Source organism: Camellia sinensis, chromosome 11 (genome assembly GCF_055761805.1).
Source record: "Camellia sinensis isolate YWXY chromosome 11, ASM5576180v1, whole genome shotgun sequence".
Classification (NCBI taxonomy): domain Eukaryota; kingdom Viridiplantae; phylum Streptophyta; class Magnoliopsida; order Ericales; family Theaceae; genus Camellia; species Camellia sinensis.
The window spans coordinates 37,032,735-37,054,819 of NC_138971.1; the positions used below are offsets into that span (position 1 = coordinate 37,032,735).

Consider the following 22,085-nt stretch of genomic DNA (forward strand, 5'->3'; position numbering starts at 1 on the left):
CCTGGTTTAAGCAGATTTAGGTGTTTGGTATGGCCGGCCAGCCACTTCAACTGGGAGGAACAGAGCATTTGAGTTAACAATATATCTTTTATTTTTCATAGAGGTTGCATGCATGATACATCACTTATTCACCATGCATTAATAGTTTTGAGTGGTGGAGATATACAGAAGAAAAATCGTACAATTTTTTTGTATAAAGTGATGTGGCATATTGTGGTCTCTTGATTTAAAAACAGAATTTTCATCATTGTGATCTTGATTTACAAATGAATAATGTTATACAACTTGGATTACATTGATCTTAAAAACTACTAAACACATATTAGAAGGTTCTTTATATTCATTCAACATGGGATATATAAAGTGTGACGGCCATTCCAGATATCAGTGAGGTTAATTGGAGTACAGTACTTTTTATTGCTAAGCTATTGCCGTTATTCATTTCTGCTAGCACTTTGGCAACTGTAATGTACACGAACCCCCCTGTCGTGAATCCCTAGAAACAAAAACAAAAATAAAAACAACAGAAACATATTGGGATTATTACTAATGCATATGATTCCCTCCACGTCAAAATGAGCTTGCTCAGATCATTTCTTGAAGATTTTTTTACCTCAATCAAAGATGATTGTCCTTGATCTTGGCCCATGACAAAAGCCTGTGCGACAATAGTAGTAAAACATGATTATTAATTCTTCAATTATTTTGGAATTAAAAAATAAAATAAACAAAATATGATTCAACTTGCCATACTGAAACGATACTAGACAATGTTGTTCTTGCTAGTGCCACCAATGCTGACAAGAAATTGAAAAAGAGAGCTTCCGAGACACTGAAACCGGATCTTACCAACTAAGAAGCACAAATACGGATACAAATACAGACACAGACATGGATGCGGACATGGGACAAAATGAGTTAAAAAAAATGAGAACACGGAAGGCAGGGACACGAAAATAAAATTTGTTTTCATATATATATATAGATATTTTCTATCTAGATTTATATTACATCCACAAATAATCAATATTAACAAAAACTAACTCTAATTTTATTTTTATTTTTATTTTTTTTAAAAGTACTTTTAAATTAACACTTACAGTTTATATCTTTTTTTATGGATGATCTATTAAGTATTTAAATCTAAGAAAAAAATAATAAATATTCAACATTCATAAAAAACACTAAATAAAATGGGAAAAAAGACAAATTGACATGTCCCTTATGTGTTTCCAAAGTGTCCTCAGCGTGTCCTCTGAAATAAATTTATTAAGGGAACACGCCATGTGGTATGTCCCATACCCCGACATGTCCGTGTGTTCGACACGGATACGGCACTTGTTTTGCGGTGTTGGTGCTTCATAGCTTACCAAGATTCCTAAATCACCTATTTGCACAGGAGGGTTTAACAAAAGATATAGCACTAAAGGAAAGTTTGATTACATTTATAATTAAAAAATGAAAAGTTTTTAAGGATGAAATACAAGATTTAGTGTTGCCCAAAGTACGATTATATTCTAATGTGGCGTTCATAACGACAAAATATAACTACGCCAACATGGCAAATCCTTAATGACGCACAACAAAAATATGTCAACAAAATTTAGATAAAATATTTCCTTTAAGATAAATTATGTTAACATGTGGACTAATAATATGAAGTGTCTAATATCATGCTAATCACACTATGAATGTCCTTCTGGGTAAAGATCATGAACTACACACGTGTACCAAGTCCAATTCATTTTGCACTTTTGATGTATACATAAAAATAATGGAAAATTGCACCAATAGTCCTTATACTTTACCCCTTGTGTCATTTTGGTCATGTAATTTCAATTCGCTTGATTTTGTACCTTACTTTCAAGTTTTTTGTCAGTTAAGTCCAATTGAAAATGGCCCGTACAATTTCACTGAAATTTCACATGTGAACAACACACATCATGTTTTCAAGGGTAAAATAGTCTATTCGCCCATACCCCATCCGACTTTGTGAGGTGCCTCTAAATGCACCTAAAATTTGTGGTTGGACATCTCATTTCTTTGAGCATCCTAATTCTTGAATTCAAATTTTGTTCTTTTTCTTTGAGCACCCTAGTTAACACGAACTTTACCCCTATCCATCCCAACCCCTCCACACCACCACCACCACCGCCCCATCATCTCCGGCAACATCTCCCTGTCCCTCCCCACATTGTGCAGCGGCCTCCCCTTCCCTCCCTGCAGCCCGATACTAGCTCCCTTCCTTACCCGTCAAACTATACCCCTAAACCCCACCTCCCTTCTCAATTTCCTTCCCCACCAGCCATTATGACCACCGCCGCCAGATGCAATCTCCATAAATTTGGTTCGGTGGTCTGTCCTAACCACCACTATTTGTTTAGTGGTATATGTCTAAACCACCAAAAAAATTTTGGTGACGGTGCTCTACAATTTCAAATGAATGGAAAGGAAGCAAGGATAGGGAAGAGCTCTGGGGTGGTTGTGGCTGGCGGCAACGGCATCTAGGTGAGGAAAAAGGGATGGGGCGATCGCCGAGTGGGGTGGAGAGGGGGCATGGAGCATGGGGAGCAACTGGGGGGTGGTAGGTGGAGTTGGAGAGGGTGGGGAGGGGAGCTGGAAAGGGAGGGGGCTCAGGTGGCTATCGGAGTTGGTAGTGGCACCAGCTAGCCAGGGTAAAAGATGGTTGTATGGTTTAAGGATTTTTAGTAATTTCATTTAGGTATAATGACGTGCATTGTTACACTTAATTAACTTGAGCAAAACTAATATTATATATATAAAAAGAGAGTGAGAGAGGACGCAGTTGGTGGGCGTTAGGGAAGGCGAAGGGGAAGGGGGCTTTAAGCAATGGAGAAGGGGTGTTAAGGATGAATGCAACAAAGGAGGAGCATGGCGCAACAATGGCAACGAAGAGGTAGCAATCTATCCTTCTAGCAGAGGCAAAGGTCTTCAATGACAATGGCAAAGGAAATCTCAGTCGATCTCCTTCCTCTCCTCCCCCCCCCCCTCTTTTCCTCTGAACCATTCACTTTATCTTCCCTCTTTTCTTTTTCATTGATTTGCGGTGGAGAGTAAAATTGAATTGACAAACGGAGTGGTTTGCAGAAAGGTGGGTTTGCTGTGGTTGAAAGGGGGTGATTTGGCAGATGAGGTGTTTCACAGTAATGGGGTAGTAGAGGGGGACTTTGCTGGTGGTTGGGAAGGTTGTTGATGGTGACTAATGGAGATGGCAGTGGAGAGGGTTGAGATTGTTAAATGATTATTTTATTATTATTATTATTGCTAGGCCATTGTTGGATGATGTTGATGAGGTGGGTTTCAGGCTGGTGAAGAAGGTTTGGGTGGCAAAAAGGGGGTTTTGGTGATGGTTGACAGAGTGATTGATTGTAGCTGATGGTAGTTGGTGGCAATGGCAGTGGAGGTGTTTCAGCGAAAGAGGGTTTGGATGGCAGAAGTGGTGGTTTGGCAGGGTGGAAGATGGTGGTGATTGCCTGTGCATGGTGTAGATAGCCGGTGTTGACGATGGAAGGTGGGGATGGTTTGTGCTGGGTTATTGGGAAGAAAGAAACAATCATTGTGGAGGGTAGAGAGAGAGATAGCTGAATGGACCATTATGTCCCTGAAAATTGGTCGTGTGCGGCACATGCAAAATTTTCATAAAAAATTGTAACGATTGTTTTTAATTGGACTTAATTGACACAATATTTAAAATTAAGGGACAAAATCGAGTTAATTGAAATTACAAAGACCAAAATAACCAAGGGTAAACAATCATATTTAACATAAGAAAAGAACCAAAAACAACGTTCATCTAATAAGTCTAATTAATTTTGCACTTCTACCCATAGTATATAATTATAGAAGATGCTGCGATACATAAGAGTCAATATCAAGCCTAGTAGAATATATGCAGTTAGTTATTGAGTAAAATAACCCATCAACTCACATTTTTTTATAGGAAACAAGACACTTTGCATGCTTGCATCCTTAAGCCAGGACAAGAGGGAAAAAATTTTAGCAGGGAAGACAATCTAGTGACAACACAAAATTACCGATATATATGCACTTATAATATGCAAATACAACGATGTACTGCATGAAGATCCATTCCGAATCTTCAGAATTAACTAGCTAAAGAACTTATTATTTGAAATAGATATCAATATAATGAAAAAAAATTAAATAGTCATTATTCTTTAGTAAAATTTCCATAGAAAATGAAGGAACAAGAGGAAGAAAAAAACCTCTTGAGGAAGCTCATGTGCAAGCAGAAACAGAGTTCTTGACTACCCACCAACTGATCCATAAAGGAGGAAAGCACTTCCCAAAGCCATCCCATCAGTAAAATTGTGCTGAAATGTTACACGTCACATTGAAATGCTTCAGTTTTCAGTCAAATACATCAATTAAAAACGAAAAAAAATCCCTATAGCATTGTAAAACCCTTGCATGTGTGTGTCCATTAAATCTATATTCATGGACAGTAACACCAATCATAAAGAAACAACATTACCATTGAAATTTAAATTAAAAAAATAATAATATAAATAAAAAAATTAAAAAAACATACTACACCATCGGAGAAGAGGTTAAGGTAACCAAACACAAGATTTGATGGAGAATGAGAAAGTTCTTTTTCAACCACGGATTTTATATGGTGAGTGGAGCCATTTGGAGCATCTGAAATGTTATCTTTTCCAGCACCACAGCTAGTTTTCCTCTGCAAAAGTGAGGATCAAACGTAAGTTTCAATAACAAACAAGTTGCAGTAATGATTTTAATAATAATAAATAAATAAAAGAGGGCATGCGCCAATGGGGTGTGAAGACAGTCCTAGCTTTATTGGAACCTTGAATCCAAGCATTTGATATTATTACCACTTTTCTTACCAAGTAAGCTAGTGGGCATTTTGAAGGCCCTGCCAATTTTCATGATAAAGCTTTGTTCGAATATAAGGAATCCCAACTATTCCCGAATACTTGAAAGGGTAAAAAATCCACAAGTCTAATGGAAAATGTTTGCATTTTGATAATATTGATACATTGTTATATCCTGGTCAAAAGAGAACCACCCTCGTGATTTGAATTACCCAACACATCAGAACGATATGACATCATGTTCCCATTCAGGTTCCTCAAACCAAAAAGGTAAGATTCGATAATGGATCATGTTTCCATGAAATAAGATACTTCATCAAATGTTATAGCATTTCAGTCAACAAAACATATTAGATATGAAATTGTTGTGCACTAGCAGAACAATCCCACTAGATATATACATTTGTTTCTCAATGTGTTATGTTTTTGATTTTCTTTGCCACAAAACTTTGTAACTTATCGAGGTCTGAATCATTATTTTTGATCTTGAACAAATAGAAAACTAAAATTAAGAATAAGAAAAGCAACAAACCATATTTCATTTCATGCTATTAGAATATTCTATCGCAAGGATATTAGGAACTGTTGAAAAATTTTTCTGAATGAATAAGAAACAATCTCTTTTGCATGTAAAAGATACAGATCAGAGATCGATATATGTCGCATTTGTTTGTATACATTTATGGCTAGAGACAACTCTTTCCAAAAAAACAACAACAATTCTAGTCTAGCCCAGCTGCTGCCTGACTATAATTCTAGGTCCACATATGAAGAAATGCCCCGAAACCAACCTAGTTCAAAGTTGATCATAACCTGCCAGGAAAAATCACAATCATCTTACCTTCCGAAGAGATTCAGGCTGATTTTTCTTTTCAGACCCTTTGTCTAAACCTTCCCTTGAGATGACATTTCTGATACACTTTCATTCTTTTCATTGAGAGACTGCTGCTGAATCTTGTCATCATCGTCATTGTCATCCTTCAACTTTTTACTGTTCTTATGATGATGATAGAGAAGGCCTAAGAAGCACGGACACGGACACGCCGACACGTTAATTTTCAAAAAATGCAGAACACGACACGTGGGGAACATGCATGAAATACATGATTTTATATATTTACTATATGTTCTATATATGAATATATCATTCAAAGATAATAAAAAAAAACCCAATATGACACTAATTCCTATAAATTTATATGGTTTTTGTTTTATTATTATATCTTAAGTTGTTTTGCTCAAACTTAAAATTAGTTTCACATGTGTCTAATCAATAGATATGTGTATTTAAGTAATTGACACGTGTGTCCTCCAAGTGTTCAAAGAGTGTCCGGATCTTTAAAAAAATTTTAAAAATAGGACAAGTTTTGAAGAGTGTCAGATACGTGACTTAACAGTGTCCAAAAGAGTGTCAGTGTTCGACACGGACACAACACAGATACGTCACCTTCTTAAAAGTGTCCGTGCTTCTTAGGAGAAGGCTACAACTGGAAATTAGTTTAAAATTGGCTTACAGCCAACATGCTCAATGACAAGTACGTGAAAAGTGGCTACACAGAGCCTCTCAATAACAAGCAAGTGACAACTGCCTTACATGCAATCATTTAATGACAAACAAGTGACAAGTACAGCCACTTTAGAGACAAGTAGTTGAGAAGATGCTTACAAGCAATCACCTTGACATCAAGTGCTTCATGCACAATGACTTCAACAAGTGGTTTATGCACAACCACTTTCTAAGTATATTACTACCTTAAGGTTAAAGAAACATACAAACTGAAAATATATATCTTAAATCAATTCAACTACACAAATCTTCACCAACTACTTGGGGTTGGCTAGATGAATCCTAATTTGCATATTTGATTTCTGAGTGTATTACTACCTTAAGGTTAAAGAAACATACAAACTGAAAATATATATTAAATCAATTCAACTGCACAAATCTTCACCAACTACTTGGGGTTGGCTAGATGAATCCTAGTTTGCATATTTGATTAAGATCCATAATTTTAGTTGAAAAACAAGCTATTAACTTGTGTCCCAGGATTGAAACCGGGCTCTGAAACCATGAAAACTAGGTTTAAACTAAACCATGGTATTATTGAATTAATTAATGAAAGATTACAAGAGAAAAATATATTAGAAAACTAAGTAAAACCCTAGAGGCTAACAATGATTGAACTACCCTTAACGATAAAACAAACGCATGCTTAACACTTACTATCTTAACTCATGTTTAGTATGGTCTTCCTCGTCCCATAGCATTATCCGTAATGCAAACTGTGTCACTTTTCTTGAGTCCCGTATATCAACTAGGGCCACTTTTTCTCAATTTCACTTTGTGTATTTACTCTGTCAACCCTTTCATATTCTTAAGGTGATATTCCTTCCAAAAGAATGACTACCTTACCTCAATCAACGAAATTGTACTCTTTTAACCAGCAACAGTGTGTTCAAGCCTTGAAACATTCATGTGATCCAATGTACTCCAGTGACACATTTGGATTATCAATAAATGTGCATTTATAATTTGTTTATCACTATGCTAACCATTAATAATTATTTATTATTCAGAATTATTAATTTTCAAATGCGACAGATAGAAAGTAACTTTTTTCTATACATTATTAGAGGTAAAATTACAGGAATATATAAAACAGAGATAATTGTTGAATGTGCATAATGCATACATATATATTACAAAACAAGAAAGCATGTGACTGAGATTAAGAAATAACATATGCACATTGGATGTTTCTCAACTTACCCAAAACGGACAAACCAACAAAAAGATCTTTTAAGGAAGTGCATGTTTAAGAGGATGTGAATGCTCATGTCCAAAATGAACATGAGAATGAGCATGGTCCACATCATGATCGTGTGAATGGGAGTGTTCACCACCTGGAAATATAACATAATCATAGAAAAACATATTATGACCACCAACAATTAAAAAATGCTACAAAACCGTAGGTGAAAATCTGAAAAGAGAAAAATATAGTATCATCTGCAAACTGTAGGTAAAAAACTGAAATCCTACCCCAACCTATCACAAAACCCTCCATTAAACCCACCTCCTAAGACCAATCAACCAACCTCCCCAAAACATCAACTCTCTACAGTAAATAAAAATAGAGATAAAGAAGAATTATGCCTCAGACCCCTAGTAGTCTTAAAAAGTATCACATGCTCTACTATTTAATATTACTACAAAATTACTAGTGGACAAACAACCCTTGATCCATTTCCTCCATCTCTCATCAAATCATTTCTTTTGCATGACAAAATCCAAAAAAAAAATTAAAAAAAAAAATATCCACAGGATCATATACTTTGTCAAAATCAGTCTTAAAGGTAACCCTCTTCTTGTTTATAATCTGCTATGAAGCATCGACAGTTCAAAATAAGTACCATACCCATGTCGGACATGTCGACACAACAAGGACACACCATTTAATTAATTTTTTTCAGGGGACACACCAAATAATTTTTTGGGGAACTTACCAATAAGTCTCATATACAAAGTTCAAGACCCATCTAATCCTCAAACAAAACACTTGCACCAATTACTCCTATATATTTTTAATTATTACCAAAAAATTCTTTTTTTTTTTTTTTTTTTTTAAATTTACAGATACTGTTACATCCTACTATTGTCCGACTTCTATCAAACGGTCACCGGAGACTCATCGGAATGTTCAACATCACCAGAAAGTCACCAGAGTATCGCCGAGAAGTGGCCGGAGTATCGCCAGAAGTTCATCGGAGTGTTAAGAACGTTAATGGAAGTCACCGGAATGTTCAGAATGTTCACTGGACGCTAAGAACATCATTGGAGACTCACCGGAATGTCTAGAATATTGCCGGGAAAAAAAATAAAATAAAATAAATGGAGAAATTAGAGTGAAAAAAATGAAAAAATGTGCTAAATATTGATAAACTAAAAGAAAAAAAATAGAACGACAAAAAATAGTAATGGGGAAAAAAATATGCCATTTTTCAATTTTTGTAAAGTATAAGCAAATAATCTCCAATATTGATCAACCTGAAAAGTAAGTTTTGAAACTGTAAAATGTTACAGTTTCAAAGCAAAAATCTATTAAGCATTTATCTTTATTAATCAAACTGAAAAACATGTTATGAAACTGTAAAATTTTATAGTTCTAAAAAATGTTATTAAACTGCAAAATTTTACAGTTTTATACCATAATTCATTCTAGCATCAAAAAAAATTGAAACCATGATTCATTCCAGCACCAAAAAAATTTGAAACTGCAAAATTTTACAATTTTCGCCACCTGTAACTAAAACTCGAAAACAACTTGTTCAGAACTTGAAAATTTTCTCCATTAGAGTAGAAAAAGGGAAGTGTATAGCAGATAAAATGTAGAAAAAAATAAGAGATCAAAGGAGAAAGACGGATATAGAGAGAGGATTATACTCCGGCAACTATTTTTTGTTTAGATTTAGCCAAATCTGATGTTGATCTACATTAGATCTAAGTAGATCTACTCATCTTATTCGTCGGAAGCATATCTTCTTTACCGTCGGTAAGGGTGAAGTAAGGAGTCGACAGTTGGTGGTTGCCGGTGAATCCCAATCAATGGTAGTCGTCAGTTGCCGGTGACTATATATTGGAAAGAGAAAGAAAAGAAGCAAGATATGGTTACCCGTCAATGATCGCTGGAAATCACAAAGAGCAAAAGAGGCAGAGAAAAAGAGAGGCAGAGAAGAAGAATAACGTTATAGGACTTTTGGGTATAAACAAAAGGTTATGGGACTAAATAGACTACACGTTTTTCAAAAAAGACTTCTTGGTAATTTTCCCTAGTTTTTCCCCCCTCTTTGTTTAGTGCACTTAATAGATGTTGGATGTTGAATGTTTATTCATTTTTTCTTAGATTTAAATACTTAATAAATCATCTATAAAAAAAAATATAAAAAATAAGTGTTAATAAAAAGTGAATTTTTTTAAATTTTTTTTTTAATATCAAATTAGTTTTAGTTTTGTTAGTTTTGATTGTTTGTGGATGTAATATTAACCTACATAAGAAACAAAAATATATGAAAAAACATTTTATTTGTCCTGTCCCCGTCGTGTTCGTGTCTCTGTCTCCATTTTTCTGAAATCATCGTATCATGTGTCCCGTGTCTGTGTCCGTGTTCGTACTCTTTAGGTAATCTATACTCCTCAACCACCTCATTAGCTACCAAAACAACATCTAAAATTTAACACCCCTCAACAAAGGCACCTTGAGAAGAGAAATGAAATCCCCTAAAACCAAATCTCAACGACATAGATGACACTTTTGCCAAACTTTTATACAAATAAGTAACTAAATAGATAGGTCAAAAGTCAACTATTCTCAAAGAAATCTCTTTATTTGTAATCAAACATACAAATGTAGCATTTGCGCAAGTATCAACTGTTAGCATATTATATTATTATCTGAGCTTTTTTGGTTTGCAATTTTTCTATGCCCTTAGGGCTCGACTTGTAATTGTCTCATCCTGTAAACCCTAAACTTCATTTATAAATACGGGATGATATTTTATCAAACCCTAAGCTGATTACTCAAGCTTCATGGTATCAGAGCAGAACCTCTACGGTTTCGGCTCACCCTCGTTGGTAGACCTCTACACCAACGATAGTCTAGGGTTCGAAGCTTACCTGGGTGGATCATCTGCTGCGTTGATCTTCAGCTCGTCGATCTTTGCTTCGTCTTCATCACTCAGTCGCCGTCGTCATTCAGTCGCCTTCCTCTGTCGATCGTCACTCAGCCGTCTCTCAGTCGATCGTCACTCAGCCGCCTTCCTCAGTCGATCTCCTTCATCTTTGTTCGTTAGCTCGTCAGTCGATCTTGTCAGCCGCCTTCCTCAGTCGATCTCCTCAGCTCGTCTTCCTCACATCATCGATCTCCTTCATCTTCGTTCGTCTGGTATACTCTCATCTCTGGTATACAACATACCTCATCTCTGTTTGGTATATATGTCGTGTATAGACATGTATAAATAAATAACCTATATGCCTGTATCCACACCAATACATATATAAATAAATAAATAATTACTCAAAAAAAAAAAAGAAAAGGGAAGAAAACTTTATGGTTTCTTAATTTTGTTATGCCTTTATAGTGGTCATTGTGCCTATTCTTTCACCACCACCTTCTGGGTTTGTGATTGCCACTAGTTTTGTTGAGGGTTCAGTAATATCGTATCCATGGCAGATTTCACCAGTGTGTCCCCTACTTCTCAGACACCGAGGAGCGAGAGTCTCATTATACCTACTACCATGATTGAGAACCCCAACCATAGTTTGAAAATCACCACCTCTCTATTTAATGGTCAGAACTACCTAGCATGGCCTCAAAGTTTGACTATATTTTTGAAGAGCCGAGGGAAGATGGGGTATGTTGATGGCAGGATACAGGCACCTAGTACCACTGACTCGGGTTATGACCAATGGGAGATTTCCAACTCTTTGATTATGGGTTGGCTTATTCATTCTATGGTTCCTGAAATTGGTGAGGGCTACTTGTCCATGGAGACTGCCCAGGATGTTTGGGATGCTATGGCTACCACCTATTCCCGCAAAGAGAATTTCTCACAGGCATTTGAGTTGCGCCGCTCTATCGAGAGATCACTTCAGGGGGAGCAGACTGTTCTTCAGTATTTCACTGCCTCACCAACAGCTGGAAATGCCTTGACCACCTGGAAGACTATAAGCCCGTTTTCCCTGTTGATTCTGTCGGGTACAAGAAGTTCATCGCACGAGAACGGGTCTTTAAATTTATGGCAGGCCTAAATGTGGAGTATGATCCAGTTAGGGGTCGAGTTTTGGGTATGGACACTCTTCCTTCACTTCAGGAGGCATTTGCCTATGTACAGAATGAGGAGAGTCGCCGGTCTGCTATGATGTCCCCTGTCTTTACTGACCGCTCAGCATTACTGTCTACTCCTCGAGATGGCCTCAGCCTGACTCCCATCCCTCCGTCTGCTGCTAAGGAGTCTATATTCTGTGATTATTGCAAGAAGTCGTGGCATACTAGTGAGACGTGTTGGAAGCTTCATGGGACTCTATCCGGGGGTCGAGGTGATCGGTCTGGTCCTCGAGGAGGTCGGTCAGGCTAGTCTAGAGGACATGGTTCCTATTTCCGGGCTCATCATTCTAGTGCCGTTGATACACTTGATTCTAATTCTGCTTCTGTTGGCCAAGCTTCTGATACTGAGCTGGAGGATGCTTTGTGCCAATTGTTGAACCGCCGGTCTTCTACTGCTCTTAGTACAGCCTCCTCGTCCTTTGCCTGCTCAGGTAACTTAGCCTCTTCTCTTTGTGTTTTCCTGTGTCAAAAGTCTTTGCCTTGGATTATTGATTCCGGTGCCTCCGATCATATGTCTGGCTCCTCTGATCTTTTCTCTGTCTATAAGCCCTCTTCAGGTTAGGACAAAGTTAGGATTGCAGATGTTACTGTTTCTTCCATTTCTGGAAAAGGTTTAGTCCAAGTCACTTCTACCATACATCTATCTTCTGTTCTCCATGTTCCCAATTTTTCTGCTAATCTGTTATCCTTGAGTCGTCTTATCCAGGATTTGAATTGTAGTATGACGTTTTTCTCTGATCATTGTCTTTTTTAGGACCTTGTCACAAGGAGGACGATTGGCAGTGGTAGTGCAGAAAATGGTCTCCACTTCCTGGATCAACCGGAAAAACTTGCTTATTCTTCCACCACGTCTTCTACTACCCCCGCTGATTTATGGTTGTGGCATTGGCATCTTGGGCATTCTTCCTTTTATTTACTTAAGCATTTATTTCCATCTGGTTTCGCAAATCATCATGTGTCTGACTTTCTTTGTGAGTCTTGTCAACTTGGAAAACAACACAGAGCTTCTTTTGCTCCCAGTTTGAATAAAAGTTTAATTCCTTTTTCATTAATACATTCTGATGTTTGGGGTCCCTCTCGTATTATGTCTGTGAAAGGTCATCGTTGGTTTGTTACATTTATTGATGATTGTTCTCGTGCTACTTAGGTGTATCTCATGAAAGATAAGAGCGAGGTTTTCTCTGTGTTTCGCAATTTTCATAAGATGATTTATACTCAGTTTGGGGCCACTGTCAAACTATTTCATTCTGATAATGGCGGGAAATATATAGATTCTGGATTAGGACAATATTTCTCTTCTCATGGCATTATCCATTAGACCTTTTGCACCAATACCCCTCAACAAAATGGGTGGCGGAACGCAAGAATCGGCATCTTCTTAACATGGCTCGGTGCATGTGTTTTTCTATGAGTGTGCCTCGGCCCTATTGGGGCGACGCTGTTCTCACCGCTGCCCATCTTATTAATCGTCTCCCTACCCAGGTCTTGCAAAAACAAGCTCCTCTTCACGTCCTCCTCGGTTCTCAGTCCTTGTTTTCTATTCTGCTCAAAATTTTTGGTTGTGTCTGTTTTGTTCATAATCACTCTCCTTCTCATGGTAAGTTGGACCCTCGCTCCATCAAGTGTGTTTTCCTTGGTTACTCTCCTACTCAAAAGGGGTATAAATGTTACCACCCTTCTTCTCGTAAGTGGTTTGTGTCCATGGATGTTACTTTCTTTGAGTCCCAGTCCTATTTCTTGTCCTCTCCGGTGTCCCCGTCCTCATTTCCAGGGGAGCCTTGGTGTGAAGTGAGTCATGTGCTTCCTATGGTGGACCCAGCTATTCTTGCACCACCCTCTTCTACTGTGCTTCCTATGGTAGAACCAGTTGTTCTTGCACCACCCTCTTCTACTGGGACTATAGAACCCAATGTCACCAAGGATAAGGACGGGCATGTTTTTGTCCGGGACATAGACAGACAACAAGTTAACTGGATACAAGGGACCACTTCTGCTCCTCCACTGCCATCTCCTGCTTTTGATGAGAGTCTAGGTAACTTTGAATCTCTTGAGTCCATTGATCTTGATGTTCCTATTGCCAAGAGGAATGATGTGAGATCTTGTACTCAACATCCTATCTCACAGTTTGTGTCCTACTCTCATTTGTCATCCTCATATAGAGCGTTTGTGTCCAATATTTCCTCTGTTAGCATTCCTAACCATTTTCAGGATGCTCTTGCTACCTCTGAGTGGAAACTAGCCATGATTGAGGAAATGAAAGCACTTAAGAAGAATGGCACTTGGGAATTGATTGAGTTACCTACGGGCAAACGACTTGTGGGATGTAGATGGGTATATACTGTGAAACACAAAGCAGATAGGTCTATTGAGCATTACAAGGCAAGACTTGTGGCAAAAGGGTTTACTCAGACATATGACACTGATTATCAAGAGACCTTCGCACCCGTGGCTAAGATGAATTCAGTCAGAGTACTTCTCTCTCTAGCAGCTAATCTAGATTGGCCGCTTTATCAATTTGATGTCAAGAATGCCTTTCTCCATGGTGACCTCAAAGAAGAGGTATATATGGACATTCCTCCTAGTTTTGAGGATCATTAGACAGAAGGCAAAGTAAGCAAGCTTCAGAAGTCATTATATGGTCTCAAACAGTCTCCAAGGGCTTGGTTTGAGAGATTCACTCAGGCTATGTTTAGATATGGCTTCAAACAGAGTCAGGCAGATCACACCTTGTTTGTGAAACATTCCTCACGTGGTAAGACTACAGCACTTCTTGTTTATGTAGATGACATAGTTCTTACAGTCAATGATAGTGGGGAAATACCTCTGTTGATGAAATATTTAGCTAATGAGTTTGAAATCAAAGACTTGGGAAGCTTGAAGTATTTTCTGAGAAATGAAGTTGCTCGCTCTAAGGATGAGATATTTATCTCATAGAGAAAATATGTGCTTGACCTTTTGAAGGAAATTGGGATGCTTGGCTGCAAGGCATGTGCCACTCCATTGGAACCCAATCAGAAATTGGGGGATTATGAAGGAGGAGAAGCTGTTGATAGGGGGAGCTATCAACGATTAGTGGGTAAGCTCATTTACCTATCTCACTCCCGTCCTGATATTGTTGTTGCCGTCAGTGTGGTTTGTCACTTTATGCATGCTCCTCATCAGATTCACTTTGAGGCTGTCATGAGAATCTTGAGGTACTTGAAGTCTGTTCCTGATAATGGTCTTTATTTTTCAAAGTATGATCATCTTCGTGTGGAAGCCTATACAGATGCTAACTGGGCTAGATCAGTAACTGATAGGAGATCGACTTCAGGGTATTGCACCTTTGTTAGAGGCAACCTAGTTACTTGGAGGAGTAAGAAACAGAATGTGGTTGCTAGGTCAAGTGCAGAAGCTGAGTTTAGAGCTATAGCACAAGGTGTGTGTGAAATTTTATGGATCAAGTTATTGTTGAGTGATCTAGGTATTGATCAGACGGACTCCATGCGGCTATACTGTGATAATAAGGCCGCCATCAACATCGCTCACAATCCAGTTCAACGTGACAGGACAAAACATGTTAAGATTGATCGCCACTTCATTAAGGAGAAAGTCACTAGTGGTACCATTTGTACTCATTTTGTCCAGTCTAGTGAACAACTTGCTGACATTCTCACCAAGGGAGTTGGGAATAAATCATTTCATGACATATTAGGCAAGCTGGGCATGAGAGATATCTTCGCACCAGCTTGAGGGGGAGTGTTAGCATATTATATTATTATCTGAGCTTTTTTGGTTTGTAATTATTCTATGCCCTTAGGGCTCGACTTGTAATTGTCTCATCCTGTAAACCCTAATCTTCATTTATAAATAGGGGATGATATTCTATCAAACCCTAAGCTGATTACTCAAGCTTCATCAACAATTCCTTTCTCAAAAAATTCATTAAAAACTTTCAACAAATCAAAATTAACAATATCCCATCAAATGGAAATAATGGTCATAAGAAAGCCATTAAGCCTTAGGGACCCAGACCTTTTTAAACTTGAAAATCACCTTCCTATTTCCAATCCATCAAGAAGCCTTTCAACCAACTAGCCTTCTCAGAATCAATGGGGGACCATTTCAACCCTTCTAATCTCAACCTACTCACCCCTCCCTCAAAAGATTACAATCTAGAATAAACGGAAAAACCTCATTAATGATTTGATCTCCATTTGCAACCTTAGGAAATAATTGGAAATTATTATCCCATTCCTCAAGCCACTTATTAAGCTTTAGATTTTTTAGACAGAGAAATTTCTTCACCTAAAGACCACCTTCTCAAATTTACTTTTGAAAACCTTTCTCTCCTTTCTAAGAGATTCAACAAGGCTACCACTAATCTCAAGACTATCCAACTCATTGATCCAAATTACAATTTTACTTTGTAGTCTCTTTCAAGTCTCCGAAAACCTTCATTCCAAATTTTCAACAACTATTTAATAAACTTTAGTTTCTTCATGAATTTGAAACTTCCCCTTCTCATGAGGTCTACAACTTTCCCACCATTCCTGGTAACATTTCTTAAACAAGTGATGCACTAACATATTTTCAGACCTAAAAGGAGTGGGACCCCAATTGATGACTTTCTAAGACCCTTGGATAATATGATCAAACATTGCTCTAGGAAGAACCTCTTGTCTAACGCTCAGGAATCTCTCTTCCCAGCCTAAAGAATACAAAAATCTATCCTGACTATTACGCACAAAATTCGCCTACTGGTTTGACCAAGTTAACCTAGCATTTGACAATGGAGGATCAACCAATTCATACTCTCCTAAATGCATCAAAGTCCCTTATGCTCCTAGTGACGTCATCCCCCTTTAGCGTTCTGGAAATTACTTTGATTACATTGAAGTCGCTACCAATACACCAATTTGGAGACCAAAGCCCAAACAAGCCAAGCAACTCCCAAAATGATCCCCTAAGCTTTGGGCTATTGGATCCATAGACTCCCGTAAGCCACCACTCTCTATTATCATTATTACTAAATCCTAAACCAAGTAGACACTAAAAACTCCCCAACAACTACGTCATATTCACTAATCACTCTCTCATCCCAAATTATCAAGTCCTCTCTCCTGAAGCAGATCTTCCACAAGCCCAATTCCTATACCTTATGAAGTACGGACACAGACACGTGGACACGTAAATTTTCAAAAAATAAGGGACACAACACGCTGAAGACACGTTTAATATATATAATTAAATTTATTTATTATATGTCATAAAATTATAAAATTAATAAATACATATTATTAAAATTAAAACAAAAAATTGCTCTTATAAACAAATCAGCAATATATATATATATATATATATACAAGACAGATAGACTGACTGAGAGAAAAGCCATAAAAAAAAATGAAGACAAATAAAAAAATAAAATAGAAGAGAGAGAGAGAGAGAGAGCAAAGAAAAAGAAGATCAAAGAAGATCGAATGAAGAAGAAGAGAATTGAGCAACATGCCTTCGATAACAGCGAAAGCAATGACTAGTGAACAGCAAGCAGAGACCAGCGAGCATTAACTAGCAATGACTGACCGCCAACAAGCCACAAGCGACCACCAACGAACCTTTCTCTCAATTTCTTCTCCTCTCAGTTCGAAACTAGGTCAGCAATTGATTTTTAATTTTTTGTTTTTACAAATTGACCCCCACTTGAAGTTTCAAAAATTATATTTCTGACCCCGCGGTCTCCCAAACGTGTCCAGACGTGTCCCTTACGTATCTGTCTGCACAAAAATCAAAAAAAAAAAAGGGACACTCTCTTCACCGTGTCAGACACGTGTCCACCGTGTGTCCGACGCGTGTCTAACACTAATACGTGGCCCTCGAAGAGGTGTCCGTGCTTCATAGCCTATACCTAACCCCACCAAATCCTCTTAATCAACTTCCCATCAAAGTTTGCTATTTCTCTTTCTTGAAGAATTAAAATGTCTATATTATTCCTAATCAAAACCTCCTTTACCACACTTCTACTTTTCTCGGATAGTTCTCCACTCGCATTCCAAGTTACAATCTTCATTTTAGAACCACTTCTACCCATGATCTCATTTGCTAGACCATCATATTAATTCAAGAAGTCAAATTCCTCAATTCCTAATTCCCTTCCTACAATTACCCTTACCTCTCCTATTTCTTCCCCTCCCCCCCCCCTTCTAATACATATCCCCTTTTGATCCATCCTCTCACCTTCTTCACTTAACTTTATCAAAGACAAACCCTTTATGTCTGGTACCTGACTTAACCCCCAACCCCACCTCATCAACAGGAGAAGATGTATTCCTCTTTAACTCAATCAACCATTTCACATTTTCATTAAGTTTCCTACCCCTGGAAGGCTTAACCCCCTCCCATAGTCAGACAATTTACCTTCTAAAACTTTCAATTTACGACATACTACCAGAGTGTCAAGACTCTGAAAAACAAGGAGTAATGGCCTTTAAGATTCTCACCAGGTTTATCCCCAACCCCAAGTAAATCATCTCTCTCAGAAATTGACACTGGGCAAGGGGTTAAAATGGGGAAAGCATAGTTCCTTCATCAATGTTAGAATATATTGTCATCTGTTTTTTTTTTTTTGTGTTAACTTAAGTGAGGGTACTATGGTCATATAGTCATTATATTTCATATAAATATTTGTTGTTTGTTCTAGGTTTATCTTAAGAACCTAAGAACAAACATTAAATAAAAATCCTCCTCTCTTTATTCCTTCTCTCTCTCTCTCCAACCCTAATCTAAGTTTTCCATACTTTTACACTTCAACTTGGTATCAGGGCATCGATTCGACTTTGTCAAGTGTTCATCAGACTCTTGAGATTCCGTTGAGGTGGCGACGACGTCTAACGTCATCTTCTGTACAATGACATCAGCGTCACGTCACAGTCTGTACAGATGAGTCGAGCCACTCTAGGTCGTCTCTCTCTCTCCTGATGTTAATGGTGATTTTTTTGAAATTTTTTATGATGATCTAGTGTCAGAAATAATATGTTTTGATGATTTTTAATTCTTTCTATTGATTTATTTTGAAGAGTAGATTATCATTGGAAACTTATTATTTGATAAAATATCTTCTCTTTGTGTTAATTATGTTATTTGGAGGTCAAAATGAAGATTAAACAGTTATAATACAAGGCAACAGCAAGCAGCAGCAGCAAAGCAGGAATTCTAATTGCAGGGACGTCCGAGGGACGTTCGGGTGGATGATCACCAAGCTTTGCTCCGGTTGTCACACAGACAATATGCCCGATGACCGCGATCATCATACCTCTCGACCGGGACTTGACGGGACGTCCCAGGGACATCCAGGTGGATGACCACCAAGTGCAAAGCTTCACCAGGGACGTCCTAGGGACATCCAGGTGGACGACCACCAAGAGCAAAGTTTCACTCAGGACCTCCCAAGGACATCCTGTCTGTGGAATGCTCACTGAATCTGACAAATGCTAAGAAGAGAAAATAAGGTAGTGTTTGGTAGAGTTTTTGGAATTATGATTTGAGAAAAGAGTTGTATTTTAAGTTTGTGACTTATGGAATTATGATTTGAGTGTAGAAAATTTGTTTGGTTATGAATTTGGAAAAGAGTTTTAAATTGAGTTTGAATTGAGTGATGTGACATATGATATTTGATACAAAAATTTACAACGCATAACCAAACACACAACCCAAAATTCTATTCAAAGCTCATAAAAAATTTTAAAAAAAAATTCAAAAATATTTTTTTTATAATATAAAAATAACTAGTGCAAAAAAAAAAAAAAAAAAACCTCTTCCTATCAAACTGTCGGACGACAAAGTAGATGTGTTCTCAAAAGTGTGTGTGGAATCAATTTTGGAAAACGCTAACCAAAGGCTACACTCAAACCAATTGGTGGAATTAATTTTCCAAAGCCTTACCAAACGCAGCCGAAATGTTTTTGCATCAAATGACCCATCATTCAACAAGCAAAAAACACATGGATGTCAGGGAATATCTAAGCAATGATTTATACAACCTCCCAACCCATCACCATCCCATCTCTTTAACAGGAAGAAGAGGATGGCCTCTATCAGACATAATAGAGTACCATCTATGTTATATACAAAGACACAAACACAACAGAGAGACAGACAACAATAGATACAACGTGCTAAACATTTTTCCATCTTTCATCAATCACATATTCTCCATCTCTCTGAGTTTTTGAAGAATTCCTAAACTGAGTTTTCATTTTCCTTCAAAACTATACACTAAGCTTAAGCTGTATGCTTATCTACTTCTAAGAGTTTCAATTTTTTCTGAGCTTCAATATTGTGTATCTATATTTGAGAGATTTTCCTTGTAGCTTTCTTTGAAAGAAAAAATACCTTCATTTCAATCTTGTAAGAGTGTAGTATACTCAGTGTTCTTGATTCCTTGAGTGTGATTGTGAATCACTTAAGGTTTGTGTCACGCCCTCAAAATAAACCCATTGTATATATATCATTGACATGCATTATTTAAAGAAAACAATTTATTAATTCATTCATCAGAGTATTACTAAATAAAAGCATTACATGTAACATCAAATTAAATGCCCTACGGGCTAACATCTTTCCAAGCCAACACTTGGACACAAAAATATGAGTTCTAACTCAATACAAGTAAAGCCCTAGGCTTGAATGTTTACATGTACTAACAAATAGAAACAATTAACTAAAGATAGTCTTCTTCAAATCCAAAAGCCAAATCCTCCCAAGCTAAGTCCTTGGAGGTAGCTTATCACCTGAACCTGAAAATGATGTTCCCATAAAGGGTGAGCCACAGCCCAGTAGAAAAATACTAAACCAAATATAAGCATTGAATAAAGCTATAGCATTCAATAGATGGTTAACCAAGATAATCAATTATAACTTAATACAGTCTCATGACACTAACGTCTATGACATGTTTCAATTCCCATTATTATCAATAAGGCTCAGAACCTAGCCAAACTTACATCAGTGAACTATATATCATATTCACATTTCTTCCAATATCAATAACACAGATGAGACTCAGGCTCATATCAAAACACTTCATACTTCCCGTTTGATACACATTTTAGTGCTGTATCAATAACATGTAAAAAAAACACTTCAATATAATAAGCACACATAATAGTGATGCTAATGGAGTCCATCCCTTATCTCCTCCCAAACAAAATCCGGTTTAGAGGTCCATCCCCTATCTTCCCCTAAACTGTGGAGTACATCCCCTATCTCCTCCCAAACAATATGCATATGCAATGCTCAATCAATACATGTATTTTCTGTATTAATTCAATTGTCTAAATTTATGACTTAAACAAATTGGTTAGTTTCAATTTTCCCTAATCCACATGCAATGTCTACAACAAACACGACTATCCTCCACCGATAGCCCAAAACAGTTATTTCTATGCTGGAAATAAATATATTAACAATTCAATAGGCGAGTGATTTAAATTATCCAACTACACCGTTTAATCGATGAATTCCTCAATTTCATGAATTTAACCAAATTCCCCAATTTCCTTAAATTAATTATACAAATTAATTTATTAATACAACTAGGGTTTTTCCCAAAATTACCAAAGTACCCCCAACATATCAAAATACCAAAACTTAGAACAAAACTTATAAGGTGGAGTAGGAAATCCCTACCTCAAAGAAAATAACCCGAATGGAGAAGACGGAGATGATGACCCAAAACCAAAGTGCTCCGAAACTACAAACTCTCAGATTAAAACGAAGCTCTCGACTTTGAGATCTCGAAGTCATCTGAATCCAAGAGAGTGGCCGTTGTTCGCTGATGATGTAGACGTCCATCTGGGGGGTGAATTTGCCCCTAGTGTTGTGGATAGGAACTCAGTTATCCTTCAGCAATACTTTCTTTTTTCCTTCCTTCTGGGATTTGGCATTCTTGCCAATCTTCATTAGCTTGAGAAACATCCCAATTTTTTTGACTCTTCGAGCACATCTGACATTTTTGCCCCTAGTTCAAAGGTTGCTTCTGATCTAGCTTCACAAGCTTTTATTGATGACATTTGATCTTCTTGATCTGACTTCCCTGCCTCTAGTTCGAGGGCTGCTTCGAATCTGGCCACACAGGCTTCACATTGTGGTTCACCGTTGAACATTCTGAGTCCGAGTTCAAGGTTTGAAAGCAAGGGATCAAGTTTCGAGGCTGAGAGCGATCCTAGGCTGCACAATTTCAAGAACGATTCCACACAGGTCTTCGCAAGACTGTACAAAACATTTTTTTGAAATCTTTTAAGAAAGCGACTAGTCACTCGCGTTGAAGACAATGTGGGACCAA

General features: G+C 37.5%; 1 long non-coding RNA gene across 4 annotated transcripts in view; it reads right to left on the reverse strand.

The window, feature by feature from the left end:
• The window catches only part of LOC114300930 (uncharacterized), a 332,986-nt gene that overhangs the window by 282,647 nt on the left and 28,254 nt on the right, over positions 1-22,085 (reverse strand). For 2 of the 4 annotated variants that reach the window (XR_014343751.1, XR_014343749.1), the window contains 6 exons: positions 7,651-7,784; positions 5,722-5,899; positions 4,574-4,723; positions 4,248-4,355; positions 614-658; positions 210-496 (listed from right to left, as the gene is read on the reverse strand). This is a non-coding gene — a long non-coding RNA (uncharacterized LOC114300930). Of the gene's footprint in view, positions 1-209; positions 497-613; positions 659-4,247; positions 4,356-4,573; positions 4,724-5,721; positions 5,900-7,650; positions 7,785-22,085 lie in introns of those variants that run through there. The other 2 variants (XR_014343750.1, XR_014343752.1) reach the window with 2 other exon arrangements.